The sequence below is a fragment of the Ovis aries genome, chromosome X (genome assembly GCF_016772045.2).
Source record: "Ovis aries strain OAR_USU_Benz2616 breed Rambouillet chromosome X, ARS-UI_Ramb_v3.0, whole genome shotgun sequence".
Taxonomy (NCBI): Eukaryota; Metazoa; Chordata; class Mammalia; order Artiodactyla; family Bovidae; genus Ovis; species Ovis aries.
Window position 1 is genome coordinate 57,555,923 of NC_056080.1, and position 10,555 is coordinate 57,566,477.

General features: G+C 40.1%; 1 pseudogene; it reads left to right on the forward strand.

The window, feature by feature from the left end:
* Positions 1-7,770: 7,770 nt before the first annotated feature.
* On the forward strand, positions 7,771-10,186 carry LOC101117652 (glutathione peroxidase 7-like; annotated as a pseudogene).
* The last annotated feature ends 369 nt before the right edge of the window (positions 10,187-10,555 follow it).

The window sequence follows — 10,555 nt, forward strand, 5'->3', positions numbered from 1 at the left end:
CAGGACATGGAAGCAACCTAGATGTCCATCAGCAGATGAATGGATAAGAAAGCTGTGGTACATATACACAATGGAATATTACTCAGCTATTAAAAAGAATGCATTTGAGTCAGTTCTAATGAGGTAGATGAAACTGGAACCTATTATACAGCATGAAGTAAGTCAGAAGGAAAAACACCAATACAGTATACTAACGCATATATATGGAATCTAGAAAGATGGTAACGATAACCCTATATGTGAGACAGCAAAAGAGACAGATGTCAAGAACAGACTTTTGGACTCTGTGGAAGAAGGCGAGGGTGGGATGATTTGAGAGAATAACATTGAATCATGTATATTATCATATGTGAAACAGATCACCAGTCCAGGTTCGATGCATGATACAGGATGCTTGGGGCTGGTGCACTGGGATGACCCTGAGGGATGGGATGGAGAGGGAGGTGGGAGGGGGTTCAGGATGGGGAACACATGTACACTCATGGCTGATTCATGTCCATGTATGGCAAAAACACTACAATATTGTAAAGTAATTAGCCTCCAATTAAAATAAATAATTTTTTTTAAAAAAAGAAAAATAATATTAGATAACAGTATTCATTTAGTATATGGATATGGCCAAAGTAGTGACTGTACTAAAATTACTAAATTCTTCACAGCACTGTTTTGTTATATGAACATGTTTTCTATGTATGTATGTCACATATGTAGATGTATCATATGGAATAGATATAATAGAAAATCCATATATGTGTATACACACACACACATACACACACAAATATATAATACACTCTACATATTAAAACTCTGGAAATTATAAGGAAAGTATCACAGCCTCTGGATTTCTTTTTTCATTTTTAGCTGTAGCTAGAATTTTTTGTGATGCAGTGAATTGGGGAGAAGTCAACAGGAGAATTAAGCTCAAATGAATACATCATACACCAACTTCAAAGAATGGACTTCATCGGCCCTTTGCCCATGGCTGTGTTTTGAGCACCACCTTGTTAGTAAGCTGAAACTTAAAGCAGTTCTCTTGACTCCAGTGCTTGAGTGGTTTACATTCTGCTATGTGAGTTAGTAACTGGGGAAACCACGTGTGATAAGAAAAACCTATGGTGATGACAAGAGAAATTGATTTTTTCCATAGTTTTCACACAACATAAAAACATAACATAAAACATAAATAAAACACATAACATAAAACATAACATAAAAACATACAATGTTCTGAGTAAAAAGAAAGACCACTCTGAGACTTTTGAATTCAAAATATCTCCATTTGCTGTACAGCAGAAACTAACACAATACTGTAAAGCAACTGTACCTCCAATTTTAAAAAATGCAGGAAAGGTGGAGGCAGGAAAATCCAAGTTGCTAGGTGGAAGAGAGTCCTTTCAAATAGTGCTTTGTATGATTGTCTGTAGCTAAATCAATAAGAAAGTCAGGTAAGTTACTTAGAATTTATCACAGGATATATGTAATATAAGGAACTAAAAAAATAGTCTTCATGAGTACCACCATTTGATGCTTATCTAAATAAAATTTGCATCATTTGCAAAAAAATCTCCCTATAGTGTCAAAAATGGAGCGGGAGAGGAGTAGATATTTACTCCATAGAGTATTACATTAAACTATTTTAATATATTCTATGAAATCTAAATGTTCTAAAGGCCAACCTTAAAATGTAGAAAAAAATGTTGCAACTGTACTAACACTCATTACACATATTTAGACAACTTTATCACTATTGCTCAGGAAAGGCCTGTCCTGGTCTGGTAGAATTCTACAGAAAAGTCTTGTGTTTGGTGTAGTAAGGGATACTGGACTCTGGCAGCCCACTAATCTAATTAATAAAATGGTACCCTTTGTACCAGGAAATGTCAACCCACTCCAATTTTCTTGCCTGGGAAATCCCATGGACAGAGGAGACTGGTGGGCTACATACAGTCTATGGGGTCGCAAAGAGTCAGACAAGACTTAGCAACTAAACAACAACAATCACTTTTCATATCACACTTGAATTATTAATTTTTCAGAGAATTTAAATGCAAAAAGTAACAATCAATATAATTTAAATGTCATCTCACAATTAAGAAAGTATCTCACAAGTCTGTTCAGTTGCAAGTTTTTATGTTTTATTACATTGCTAAGAAACAGATACCTGGTGCTTCCCTGGTGGTCCAGTGGTTGAGATTCAGAGCTCCCAATGTGGGGGGCCTGGGTTCGATCCCTGGTCAGGGAACTAGATTCCACATGCAGCAACTAAAAATCCCATGTGCTGCAACTAATACCAGGAGCAGCCAAATAAAGAAAAATAAATTTCTTTCTTAAAAAAAAAAAAAAAAACAGATACTCTTTCTGAATCATCCTTGTGATTCAGGGAATCACAGACTATTCCCTGGCCATTTCACAAACTTTGTTGGATGTGTTAGAATTTTCTAGGTGGTAAAAAGAAAGTTTTGAATTTTTTAAATTACTATGGACTTAAAAGAGTAGCAAGTTTCTGCCCTGTATTTCTGAAAAAATATCTGGGAATAACTATAACAATAAAAAAAGCTGAAAATTATTTTCAAGGACTAAAGAAAACAAATGCATTGTCGTGCATGCTACATGTTATCAGTTAAAATAGCCAACTGTGATGAAATATCTGAGGGAAAAAGTAGAGCCTTTTACAAATGTAGAAGAAAGTGTTACTTCTCTGGGTCTAAGTACAGAGTACCAAGGACAAGGAGAAATATGTCAGAACAAGCAGAAAAATTGGGTCATATACCTCGAGAATCAAAACTTCTTATTTATTCTCACTGAGAGAATTACTGTGAATAACTAGGTGAGTTTGATACCAGCATAAGGAACAGAAAGGGAATGAGAAAAGCAGGAAGCAAATTCGAATAGCCAGAAGAGTGGCTTTGACTATGAGCATGGTGTCAGAATTTCAAGAATGACAGAAAAAGCAAGTAGACAGATGGCAGAGACACTTGCTGAAACCATAGGGAAGAGAGTTTCAAATATGTTATCATTGCTTTTGAACATTCAGTGCCCATAACTCTCTGTGAGGAAAGCTCTGCTAGCCTGTAAGACGTCTTGCATTGGGAAATACGGGAAGTTTAAACTGAAAAAGCCTAAGGTTTCTTGAGGAAAACAAATCTATGATGGGGCATTCAAACCCAAAGCAGCATTTTAAAAAGTCGAAGTATTAATGATTTGCAAAATTGAGTTAGTCTCACGTGTACAGCAAAGTGATTCAGTTATGTATTTTTTCAGGTTATTTTCCATTACAGGTTATTACAAGATATTGACTGTAGTTCCCTGTGCGTGTGCGTGCTAAATCACTTCAGTTGTTTCCGCGTCTTTGCAACCTTATGGACTGTAACCCACCACGCTCCTCCGTCCATGGGATTCTCCAGCAAGAATACTGGAGTAGGTTGCCATTTCCTCTTCCAGGGGATCTTCCCAACCCAGGGATTGAACCTGTGTCTCTTATGTCTCCTGCATTCACAGGCAGGTTCTTTACCACTAGAGCCACCTGGGAAGCCCTGTAGTTCCCTATTAGTGAAGTCACTCAGTCATGTCCGACTCTTTGCGACCCCATGGACTATAGCCTACCAGGCTCCTCCATCTTAACCTATCCCTCCTCTCCCTCCCTTCCCCTTTGGTAACCATAAGTTTATTTTCTATGTCTGTGAGTCTGTTTCTGTTTTGTAAATAAATTTATATGTATCATTTTGGGGGTGCTTCCCTGGTGGCTCAATGATAAAGAATCCACCTGTCAATGCAGGAAACATGGGTTCGATCCCTGGTCTGGGAAGATTCCACATGCAGAGGAGCAACTTAGGCCCAGTGCCACAACTACTGAGGTTGTGCCCTAGAGCCCACGCTCTGCAGCAAGAGAAGCCACCACAGTGAGAAGCCCAAGCACCACAACTAGAGAGTAGCCCCTGCTTGCCACAACTAGAGAAAGGCCCTTGGGCAGCAATAAAGACCCAGCACAGCCAATAAATAAACCAACAAATAAAACTATTAAAAAAAAAAAACAAGGTCAATGCAGAAAGGCATCACTGATAAAGGTGTTTGGGGTGAGGGGGAGGGGAAGTAAATACAAAAATCATCGATGTAATCACCTGTTTTTTCCAGAAAAAGCTTAAAATGAGTTATCTCTCTCCCTGTGTCTCCTCTACCCGCCTCCTCCACCACTCTTATGATTCCAGAGAGGAAATAATAGCCAATAATCACTGTGGTCACAAGTAACTGATGGTCACAAATGCATGATCATGTACATAAAATTATTTCTACTTTAAAATACAAATTACCAAAATGAGGAAATATATGCATACACTCAGTTAATGAAGGTTAGCATAGAGACAGCCAGCCGTACTGTTCCCAGTTACTGCTCTTCATTGCTCAGAATGCATCTACTATAATTATATTCTTCCTAGGATACTCAGATACACGTGTTCATGTGCACACACACACACATGCAGGCTAAACACAGTCAAGCAACATATTCCCACAAAATTTAGCTTATGTTGTTATTTCATCTGCGCTCTTGGAACCATGGAAATTCAGAGCAACAAGAGGCTTTGTGTCCAGAGTCTTATCCAACATACTACGGTTGCAGCTGTAGAAAATTAGGTCAAAGCCTGAGATGGGAGTTAGGAGCAGGCTTCTGACTAGATTCTGAGTGTGCTCCTTGTCCCAAGATTAAGATGGCATGAAAGAGACTCCCAGAAAATGCTGACTTCCCATCAAAGAGGCCCCCTTTGACATTGGAGAGTGACAACATCTATCATACATAAAGCACTATTGTGAGGACATTACTGAGCTCTGGAGTGTGAATTATTCTTTTATCTTTAATTTTATCATCTAATAATGCTTTGAAAGTACAAATATCATTTTTTGATGCTATGCCTTCAGGGAAATTAAGAAGTGATCACTGCAGTTTTAAACACTGTACTTCCAAAATAGACATATAACTTGTGATTTGGGAGGAATGTTGTCACCTAAGGGGCTGGATTATAAAATTCCAACTTAAAAACAGGACAGGTGTGAAAGGTGTTAGCTGCTCAGTCGTGTCCAACTCTTTATGACCCCATGGACGATGGCCCACAAGGCTCCTCTGTTCATGGAATTCTCCAGGCAAGAATCTGGAGTGGGTTTCCCGACCCAGGGATCAAACCCAGGTCTCCCAAATTCTACTTTAGGAAAGTGTTGGAGGAAAAGTGGGGGAGGGGATGTTAGAAGGATACCATAGGGAAATTAAGAAATATCACAGCATTCCAAAAAAAGTTAAAGAGGAATCCTCATCCCCTCCCCTACTTTTCCCATAACACTTTCTTAAAGTAGAATTTGTGGAAAACCTATTTTGTTTTTAAGTTGGAATTTGATAAGCCAGCCCCTTAAGTGATTGCATTCCCCCCAAATCAGGAGTTATGTGTCTGTTTTGGAAGTACAGTCCTTCCTTCAGGAGCTTCCTAGGTGGCTCAGTGGTAAAGAAATCTGCCTGCCAATGCAGGAGATGCAGGTTTGATCCTTGGATGGGGAAGATGCCCTGGAGAAGGAAATGGCAACCCACTCCAGTACTCTTGCCTGGGAAATCCCACGGACAGAGGAGCCTGGCAGGCTATAGTCCATGGGGTTGCAAAGAGTTGGACACGTCTGAGCACAAACATCCTTCTTTCAAAAAGATCTCAGAAAAAACTGGAGGCTGCCAGAGAGAAAGGGTTGGGGGTGCTGATGAAATAAGTGAAGAGGATTAAGAAGCACAAACTTCCAGCTATAAGATAAATAACTCCCATATATATAATGTACACATCAGGAATATAGTCAACAATATTGTAGCATATTTGTCTGGTCATGGATGGTGACTAGACTTACCATGATGATCATGTCACAGTATATTCTACTGTTCTGTTCTACTGTTCAGGGCATGTGCATATACACATGCTAAGTCACTTCCATCATGTCCAACTCTTTGCGACCCCATGGACTTTAGGCCACTAGGCTTCTCTGTCCATGGGATTCTCTAGGCAAGGACACTGGAGTGGGTTGCCATTTCCTTCTCCAGAGCATCTTCCCAACCCAGTGATCGAACCTGCATCTCTTACATCTCCTGCATTGGCAAGCAGGTTCTTTACCACAAGTGCCACCTGGGAAGCCCAATATATATCACAATATATACATATGTCCAATCATCACGTTGTACATCTAAAACTAATACAATGTTCTTTGTCAATTATATCCTAATAAAACCGGGAAAAGCAAAAAAAAAAAAAAAACCTTTTTAAAAAAGACCTCAGAACACATACCACCACATACATGCCAACTTGTATTCAGCACTCACTTTCCCTGAATGCTCAGATCTCTTTGCTAAGAGATTTAGGGCTTAGATGTAGTCAGGTAATACATATACACTTAATACATTTTCTTGTCATTTATTTCAATATATTTAGTAAAAGTAGCCTGCTGCATATGTCTAACTCTCTTGGGCGGTTCCCAGTTCTATCTCCTACAAAACAATTTCATTTGGAGTTTTCCTCTGAGTTTTAACATCAGAAAAGATGAAAGCTTTGGACTATTGTTGTTGTTTAGTTCCTAAGTCATGTCCAACTATTTTGCAATCCCATGGACTGTAGCCCACAAGGTACCTCTGCCCATGGGATTTCCCAGGCAAGAATACTGGGGTGGAAAAAAAAAAAAGAATACTAGAGTGGGTTGCCATTTGTTTCTCCAGGGGATCGTCCCAACTCAGGGATTGAACCCACATCTCCTGCATTGGCAGGTGGCTTCTTTACCACTGAGCCACCGGGGAAGCCCAAGCTTTGGACTATAGTTATTATAAACTCTCTTCATTCTCCAAAAGCACAAAATTAACTTGTTTTCTTATAAATAAAATTACTCCACTGACTACAACAGCACAATCTGAAGTTTCCAGTATTTCTGTATCCTGTGACAATGGAGAAGCAGCCCTGTGCGGTTCCATGATGGGAGTCCTCAAAACATGCCAAAGATAGAGATGGAGATATGGATGAATTACACTGTAGCAGTCAAAGCAGGCAATTTTCAGTCTCTGCTTGGGCAACAAAATAACCAATCTCTTCATTTTTTGATTCTAGGTTAAAACAAAGAGCTACCACAAATAGCTGAAATTTGGTGGTGGGGGATTCCTAGAGAAAGTCAGCTTCGTTAAAGTGCTATCTATCAAACCTCATGCCAGAACCACTAAGAAAGTAAGAAATCCCCTGAACTTGAGACATTTCGTCCTTGCCCACCCTGTGATGATGGAAACTCCTTCAGTAACCAGGAGGCATTAATCTCACCATGGCAGGGTGCAAAGAGATAAAACTAGGGAATAGGATGGTCTAAAATAATTAACAGCTCTCTAAAGAGTTGGCCCTACTAACATGGCTCATTCTTTCCAATTATAGGAATACATTTCCTCGGGGTTTTTTTTTTTTTTTTTTGGCCCTGCCATGCAGCATGTGGGATCTTAGCTCCCCAAACAGAGACTGAACCCATGACCCCCTGCAGTGGAAGCTCACAGTCCTAACCACTGGGCCACTGGGGAATTCCCAATACATTTCCATTTTTTAAAAAGCTTACACATGATTAAATTCATTAGGAGGACTGAAAGTACTATCTTTTTCTTCAAACAAACAAAATTGCTTTTCAGCACGTTAGAAGGAATATAGTAGTAGAAAGAGTGGGGCTGTAAAAACAAGACCTAGCTAAAAGATACCACTTATTTACTATATGACCTTGGGCAAGGGCAAAATGCATACCTGCCTCAGCAGCAGCTCCATCACAACTATAACACCATATTCCACAGTCTCATGCAGAGAGCAAGTGAGAATGTATCTTGAAACTTTTTGGTAATTCCTGAAGTCTCATATACATTGTTTTTATGACATTAGAATAGTACACAGTTTATAATAATTATTAAAGTATTTTTGTCTGCAGGATAGATTAAAAAACAAATTTTATGTGAAAACATATATTTTACCTTCACTGAAACTCATACCCCTATTCGTACATGACAAAAAGAAAGGGTCAGCTGAAAGCTAGAGACAGGGACAAGAGCTGAGGAAAAGGCAGCAGTGTTACGAAATAGACACAAAGTCTGCTGCTTTCAGTACAGCGTCCTTTTGGAAAGAGGAAAGGTCCTCCCCAACCTGCCCCATCTCCAACTGGGCACGGGAAACCTATTAACTGAGGGAAGGAGAAAGAGAAAAGCACTTTAGTGACTGCAACTGCTAGCACACACCAAACCTAAGAATTTGTTAGGTTCTAATATGGAAAGAAAAAGATTTTAGAGGGGCTCAGAGAATAGGACAGGAATCTTACACAGAAATAGAAGAAAAGAAAGGAAGATCCCTTGGAATCCTGATTTTAGACATTGTTCATTCTTAAAAATACAGAAAGCTATATTCTCAATTAAGTTTTCTTCTATAGTGTATTTACATACTGGTGTTTTAAAATTTTATTTTATTTTACCATTTTATAGAGTAGCTAACACAGGCAGTGGTCAGCTCATTGGGGTGGCTGGTGAATGCACATGGACCATGACCAGTCAGGCGTCGCATTCTATGGAAACTATAACTGAAGATATAGAAACCATAAGGGTTATATGCCATTTCTATAAACCTCATCCATGTGCTACTTTTTTCTAATTTTCTGTTCCCTCTTCTCATTGCTTTCTTCTGCCGTCCATATTTCTTTTGTAACTTACAAATTGCTCTCTCTTCTATCTCCTTTCCACACAGAAAGAGCGTACAAGTTTTTAAAGGTACGATAAGTTTTCAAAATACAGAGATATCCATATTTATACACATTTTGTCCAGTTGTTAAGGAAACTTTTTTCAAGATTGAGTCTATGATAGCACCAAAAAAACTGTAAGTGTTTCACAAATGTGTTACTTTTTATTTAAAGAATTCAACAGTGTCAAAAGTAATCTATTTACATGGGGTTTTCACAATCCATGTTTCTCTGTCTTTTATTATCTAGGATTATAAACATAACAGGGCTTCCCTGGTGGCTCAGACAGTCTGTCCACAATGCAGGAGACCCAGGTTCGACCCTGGGTCGGGAAGATCCCTTAGAGAAGGAAATGGCAACCCACTCCAGTATTCTTGCCTGGAAAATCCCATGGATGGAGGAGTCTGGCAGGCTACAGTCCATGGGGTCACAAAGAGTTGGACATGACTGAGCGACTTCACTTTCTTTCTTTTCTATAAACATATCAAGGCAAAAAGTTATAATAATTAATGAACTAAGTCTTCATCTCAAGAAGTGAGAAAAAGAACACTGAAACAGTAAATTTTATACAATTGAAGGACAGCAGTTCTGCTTCCAGCCACATGGACAAGACTCACCCTCCACGCAATGCAACTAGAGTAGCCCCCGATCACCCGCAAGGAGGGAGAGCCCACATGCAGCAACGAAGATCTGGCACAGCCAAAAAATAATGTGCACTATAAACCATAAAGCAATCAGTGAATAAAACCAAGAGTTAGAGTTAGTAAGCCAAAAAAAGAGATGAAGTGAAATCATTTTTAAAAACCTAATTCAAAATAAAGCAATAAAAAAGGAAAAATGACAAGAGGGAAGGGGACAAACAGAATCAGATAGCTGCCTCACCATGCCACCTGCTCTAGAGCGAGTCATGGTGGTGGCACTGGTTGCTCCTGGCATCCATGGCTGGCATGCAGCAGCAGCAGGACACCAGTAACCTCAAGGCCGTCAACATTCGGGGCAAGTTGGTGTTGCTGAAGAAGTACGACGGCTAGGTGTCCCAGGTGGTGAATGCAGCTAGCAAATGTGGCTTCATAGACCAGCACAGCAGGACCTGAGGCCCCAGCACTTCAATGTGCTTGCCTTCCCCTGCAACCAGTGTGGCCAGCAGGAGCCCGACAGCAGCAAGATTTAGAGCTTTTGCCCAGCCTCACCTACAGTGTCACTTTCCCCATGTTTAGCAAGATTGCAGTCGCCAGCACTGGTGTCCACCCTGCCTTCAAGTACTTGATGGAGACTTCTGGCAAGGAGCCCAGCTGGAACTTCTGGAAGTACCTAGTGGCCCCAGATGGAAAGGTGATAGGAGCTTGGGACCCAAGCATGACGGTGGAGGAGATCAGGCTCCAGGTTACAGCACTGGTGATGAAGCTCATCCTGAAGAAGCAAGAAGACTTATAACCACTTTCCTTCCTCTCACCCATCCCCTCCCCCCACCATGCATGAGTGACCAGAGCAAACTCAAATGGTGCTACAAAGAGACCACAGACTCTCCTCCACTCTTATCCTGATACCTAACCCATCACTCCTGTCAGGGGAAAATTCTAGTAGTTTGATTATTTGAATCTTAGAGCAACCTCTAGGAACCAGTGAGAGTTCTTGACCAATGACTTACCAGCTGGTAAGAACCTCTAGCTCATGAAAACATGTGGCAAATAGAAGCATTTCAAGCAATAATCTCCTATCTATAAAGCGGGATCAATTCCTTCCTCACAGGGCTGTTGTGAGGATGAGGATGAAAAGCCTATGGAAGTGCCAAGGGCAGTGCCA